Below are 6,599 nucleotides of genomic sequence, written 5' to 3'. Positions count from 1 at the left end.
ATCAACTATCTGCACAGATTGCGTTGCAGATGGTTGCTTTGGTATATAATCGCCCTTATCCTTTCTCCCGATATTTTTATCAAGAGTTTGTTGATCAGATTAATGCTAGGGGGAGAAAGCGATTTCTTCTGTATCTTCGATTTGTGATGGCTATAGTTAGACATTTTTGTCCCGACTTAGAATATGACCAAGGTCCTCGCTACGTTCTTCATGCTTGGCCTTCGCGTCTTTTTGCTATCTAGAGGCAAATACGGGTAATGTGGCTGGTCTCCATGATCCACCACTTTTTGGTCACCTGATTAATCCAAACTATCAATCTCGTCTTGAGAATGATATGTTTGTGGATGCTGCTGATGACGATTCTGATTCTGGTTCTTCTGCGAGTTCCGGGGATGATGTTGAGAGTTCTGGGGATGAGTCTACTGGTTTGGATGTTGGAAATGATGATGATGCTGTTGCTAGTTCCGACGGTTCTGCTGCTACAACTGCGACAGACACAGATGATTCTACTGCTGCTGAACGTGGAACTAAGATGATACATGATATTGCGGCTGCTTCTGAAAGCGATCATTCGCATCAGTCGTTTGATCAAGCGGGTGTTTTGTTTCATAGAGAACGCAGAAGCAAAGCTTGTCACGCAACTCCAGCAATTTCAGATTCTGCTAACTCAATTTCTGCTGCTGAGATTGATCCCGATGTTGCCGCTCAGCATGATTCTGAATTGCGAGAGATCTTTGAAGATATGGAAGACCCTGTGAACAGAGCAAGTTCGGTTAGTCCGGTGAAGAGGCAAGGGAGTATTGATCTTCAATATACCAGAATTAAGCGTAGACGTGTTGTTGAAGCTTCTTCTGTAGCATTGCCTGCTCCTCCAAGCCCGACTGCTGCTGTTGCTCCTGTTCTTGGATGTCGTGTTGATCTTTTGGAGACCAGGGTTTGCACTTTGGAGTCTGAACTCACTGAGACTCGCGCTGCTTTAACATTTTTGATCAACTGGGTCAAGAATCAAGGGGGAGAAGTTCCTGAAGAAGTTTGCAGATTGTCAGCGGTTCAACCACGACGTCAGAATGACGATGATGATGCTGATAATGCTGCTGAAAGGAATGTTTCTCGCCCAGTTGAAGATAGAGGAAAGGGTGCAGCGATCGAGGGGGAGACAGGAGGTGATACTTCTCAGCAAGGTGCTTCTGGTTCTGGTGCTGGTCCTTCTGGTGCTCCTCGTGATTCAGGTTTCTAATTTTGTCTATGATAAAGATTATTAGATAGAATGTATAATTGTTTGTGTGTAATAAGTTATGACATTTTATGTAATGAAAATGTAATTTATCTTATCTCAATACAAGTACATTTCATCAGTATTGTAATTATTATGATTATTCCTTCTATTCTGGTGTTCATTTTGTGTAAATTTAAATAGATGATCCAGATTATACAGATTTATTCTTTGATGGCGATGAGCTCGAGGAAGGCGAATTTGTCCCTGAACCAAATCTAGATATATTCAAGAAGCCTTATGGGTTTGATGAAGTGTGGGATTCAATTCCTGAAGATCCGTTGATTGAAGAAAATAGAGTGTTGGATCAGCAGAGATCAGATGTTAGAGAAAGAATGCTTCAAGTCCCATTCAGCAGCCTAACTCAAGTTCTACATTTTGTTGTGTATGCTAAGAATGGTGATGTGTCGATTCCATCTGAATATGAGATTAATGTGACAAGATCATTCAATTCAAATGATTTTCCAGTTCCTCTCAGAGATGATGATTCATTACATATTGTTGATCGACGTGTTCCCGAGAAAAGAGTAAATGATTGGATAGTACATAGGGAAACGTGGAAACCGAATTTGTATTGGACTCATATCTCAGATAAAGATGCTGCAAAGTACAAGACAATCATCTGGAGTTGGTTTTATGATGATGAATTGAAGTTGTTTGTGCTTAAAAGACCAGAGGGTTGTCAGTACTTAGCATGGTGTGAGAGACATTTCAGAAGTTTGTGTGAAGAAGATTTACATGAGCTTGGAAATAACTGGATTATCAATCCAAGCGATGATGGCTTAGCTGATGTGGTTGGTAAGAATCTCAGAAAAGATTTCTGGTTAAGGAAGAATATGAAAGATTCTGATAAACCACAGTTTAAGATCGAGCCAAGATCGAAGAAAAGAGTGGTTAAACCAGATAAAACAGTTGAGTTTGTTCAACATGATATTAAATGCATGATCAAGGTCCCTGCCAAGAAATGGGCACAAGATGTCTTGGACAAAATGGATAATTGGGAAATTGATCGAAATTCTGGTGAAGCCAAAATGTATGCAGATTCAAAGAAGCAGATTTTGTTGAGAAGAGTTTATGATCCGATGCAGCTGGTGAACTTCTCAAGAAATGATCTGAGGAAGTTATACGATACGGAGTGCTCGTTTTTGCCATTTTGGAAGCATGAAGAAAGTAGATATCGTAAGATACTTCAACTTTGCTTACATGAAGATATCCATGCAAATAGCAAAAGATTGTTGTTTGATGAATGATCAAATTTTGAAGACTAAGAAATTGAAGGTGCTGCTGTCAAGGGGGAGTTTGTTGATGCACGTTGATGTGACAACAGCAACTTAGATTTGATATGTCGTTTAGATTGAGACATTATGTTAATTTATGTCGTATCTATATATGTAATTGATAGATTATGGACTTTATGTTTTGGTAATGATCGATTACATGTTTTGGAGTTATATATATATATATATGTGTGTTATGTATGATGTTTGTTGTGTGATATACAAGTACAAACATAATATGTGTTAGGATTCCTTAAGATGAAACACTTAGGAATATAACTAAGTATTACATCTAACGAAGATAAGGTATATCTTCGTTAGAGGCAAACGAAGATAAACTTCGTTTGGTACAAACGAAGATTAACTTCGTTAGATGGGCTGGCAGCTAAGTTCGTAAGAACAAAGCCCAGCAAGCCCAGGTCGACCTGAAACATATATATACGAACGAATACCCTAAGATAAGAGATAGACGTTCGACATACAAGTACTCCAGACACCTAAGTTCGTTCTATAGCTTATAGAAACGAAGATAGCACAATACGGCTGATTATTTATTTGATAATTAGCGATATATCAGTTTACTAATCAAACTAGTTATCTCGTGAGGATTCTGCACTCACGACATAATCTTAGACGATCTCGAGAGCGATCTATAGCCATCGAGGGACTCACAGAACACAATATATGTTTGAGCCAATAATCAAAAGACATTCATCGTATAATATTTTTATATAGATCCCACATAATTTAAATAACAAGAAAAAGTTTATTTTCTCCAAAAATATATGAGCTGGAAGCAAAATATTTACAAAAAATATATTATCGCCATTATAGTACCAACATGTTATCATAAAATATAAACATATATCATTTCTTTTCCTTTAAACGGCTAAATATTATCAAAAAATATATACACATACTTTTTTGTCCGGTCCGGTTTATGACGGTTTTTTCTTTCTTTAAACCGTAACCGAACCAATGAACCCGGTTTTTCAAAACTTAAACCATCGGACCAGACTTTAATGACTTAATCCGACCAAACCAATCCATATACCCCGGTTTGGTCCGTGTAACATCCCAAACTTTTCAAGTTTGATTATTTGACTATTCCGTTAGTTGACGTCAATTCATTTAGTTTATGTGCCCTAAATTGGGATTATGTGATTAAATGCTTATATGTTTCATATGTGATGATTAAAGTAAATCGAATGAAAGTAATTAAAAATAATATGAAAGTCAAGTGCTTGTTAGGTTGATTAGTGTCCCGGTTAATAAGTTAACCTTAAAATGCGATGTTTGAGAAGTTGAGGGACTTAAGGTGATGAAAGAAAAGTGATGGCCAGGGGTTTAAGGGTTAATTAGGCTTCCCTAATTCTTATTATTCAGATCTACGTGTGTGTGAAACCCTCCAGCCGCTCCCTCTCTCTTCCAAAGCAAATTGCCTCCAAAACCCTACGTTTCTTAGTGTTTGATTGAAGTTTGATCAAGATCTTTCGTCCTTGTGATTATATAAAGGTAATATAGATGATTTTTCTTTGATTGTTGATGGTATGAGTCAAGCAAATAGACTAGAATCTGGTCTTAGGGTTTTGGGTTGGTTTAATTACAATCCATTAATTTATTTCGCGTCATTCGAGTGATTAATCGATTGTATAACGATGGTAAATGATTCAAGGACTAATTGGTGTTTTCAATGAGTAATTTTGGTCTTATTTTAAGCGTATTTGATGTTCATAAGACCTGGAGATGTGTTAAAGTCGTTTGGGATGTGTTTGGTTAAGTTTTGGGGTTGTTTTTCAGAAAGGTTAATTTAGTGAGTGAATGTCGAGTTCCGTCGAGTTATGTAACCTCTAAAACATTAATCGAACCTCCGATGCATCAAGCTTTGTCATTGGTCATGTTTATAGGTATCTAGACCTGAGTTATGACCATAAGTAAGTGGATATTTGATTAGCTCATTATATCGTTTAATGATTATAGGTAAGCCAGTAATAATTGCAAAGCTCGATAACTTACGTTATCATTTATTGTGCTCTTAATGTGCTCTTCAACGAGGTAAGATACATAACTTTTCTCACGCTGGAGGCACAACAAAATGTGGTTTTCTATAAATAACCTCTTAATCGGATTATCTTATGTGTGTTGGGTTTTCCGGGTTATGCTGGAGGTTATGTGGTAATATATGCATGTTGAAATGATTTATGTTGACATGATGACGTTTAAAGTAGAAGTATATATGTGCATATGAAGTATGATGCTTATAATGACGTTGTTATGATATGTTTAAGATATGTGTTGTTGATAATGTCGTTGACATGCCTTAATGTTGATATGTGATGGCTTGTATGTGGGACTTAAGTATGACATGTCTAGTTCACCGGATACACGTGGGAATTGCTATGAGTTGTGCATGTTAGTGGGATTAAACGTTAAAGTAGATGTGGGATTAATTAGGTAATGAATTCCTAATGTTAAAGTAAAGTGTGAAATGTGGGAAATTGTTTTAGCCTTAGTGTTAGTGCGTAAAAGTAAGAAAGATAAATACGTGGGAAATGCTATAGCTAAATACGTGAGATTGACGTGGGAAGTGTTAAGCTTAACCCGTACTAGTTGTAATGCTAGTGCGTAAGACGTGGGAAATCGTGCTAGATGTAATGCTAGTGCGTAAGATGTGGGAAATCGTGCTAGATGTAATGCTAGTGCGTAAGATGTGGGAAATCGTGCTAGATGTAATGCTAGTGCGTAAGACGTGGGAAATCGTGCTAGTTGTAATGCTAGTGCGTAAGACGTGGGAAATCGTGCTAGTTGTAAAGCTAGTGCGTAATATGTAAAGAAGTAAGACGTGAGAATAAGTCGATTAAGATAAATATATGAATATGTGAGAAAGATGTACATGTAATTTAAGACGTGGGATTACAAGGTGACGTGGGATTTAATAAGATGTGTTGAGACGTGTGATAAGAATGATGCATAGGCACAATTAGGAGTATATGTCCTACATGTGCTGTGCATATATGTGTGATGTGTCATATTTTATACCATTTCCCACGTGATTTTAGAACCAATTATTCGTCATTTTGATAGTTTTATATCCAACTTTCGATGCTTTGAAGGTGTGTTGAGTGTTTTCAGGTTGAATATTGATTAGACGAATGAATTGGTCGATTTTGATGAGTTATGGAAGAAACGGAAGAAGGATTCGGGTGAAATCAAACGAAAGATGAAGAAAACGAAATCTGGAAGTTGTAACTGCCGTTACTGTAGTAACGGCCGTTATAGAGGTGGTTTGTGGTTTCTCCTGTAACTGGTAGTTAGAGAACTAACGGCCGTTAGAAATTAACTGGAGTGTAACGGCCGTTACTAGGGTAACGCCCGTTAGTGGTTAAGTGTAAATGTAACGGCCAGTTAGTCCAGTAACGGCCGTTACACGCGTATTTGGTATATGGATTGAGTTAGGGTTCTACACTTTGGACGAATTCATAACATAATTTTATTAGTTTTCTCATACTTTGGAATACTTTGGAGCAAACAAGTGATTAGGGTTTCACATATTTTCAGCTTTGGATTGTAATCATCATTGCTACCGGATTATCTTCATTCATTCGGTATAATATGATTTCTTCTCTATTTGTTTGTTCTTGTGTTTTTAATATGAGTAGCTAAATCTTTAGCACCCGCTTGGGTAGTAAGCATGTCATAGGGTCGAATTGATGTTGCTCATGAATGTTGAACAAGGCTTATATGTTTAATCGAAAACCCACATTTATTTGGATTTAAATATTGTTTTCAACTTTTATATTAATTGATTGATAATTGTAATTGAAAGTTCGGGAGAAATCTATGTCATTGTCAATTGATTTATGAAATGGTTAATCGGTCTATAATTAACCCAAAATCGTTGGAGTTCGGGAGAAATCAACGATAAAGATTAAAAACAATTAAATTCATTTTGAATATGTAAACGCCTATGATAGAGGGATCTTATTAGGCGAATAAGCAGTTCGGGAAAAAGATTTCAAAAGATTAAATCATAAAATCAACTCAGGAAT

This window comes from Erigeron canadensis, chromosome 1 (genome assembly GCF_010389155.1).
Source record: "Erigeron canadensis isolate Cc75 chromosome 1, C_canadensis_v1, whole genome shotgun sequence".
Classification (NCBI taxonomy): Eukaryota; Viridiplantae; Streptophyta; class Magnoliopsida; order Asterales; family Asteraceae; genus Erigeron; species Erigeron canadensis.
The sequence above is the reverse complement of the archived record's forward strand: the minus strand, read 5'-3'. Positions refer to the sequence as shown.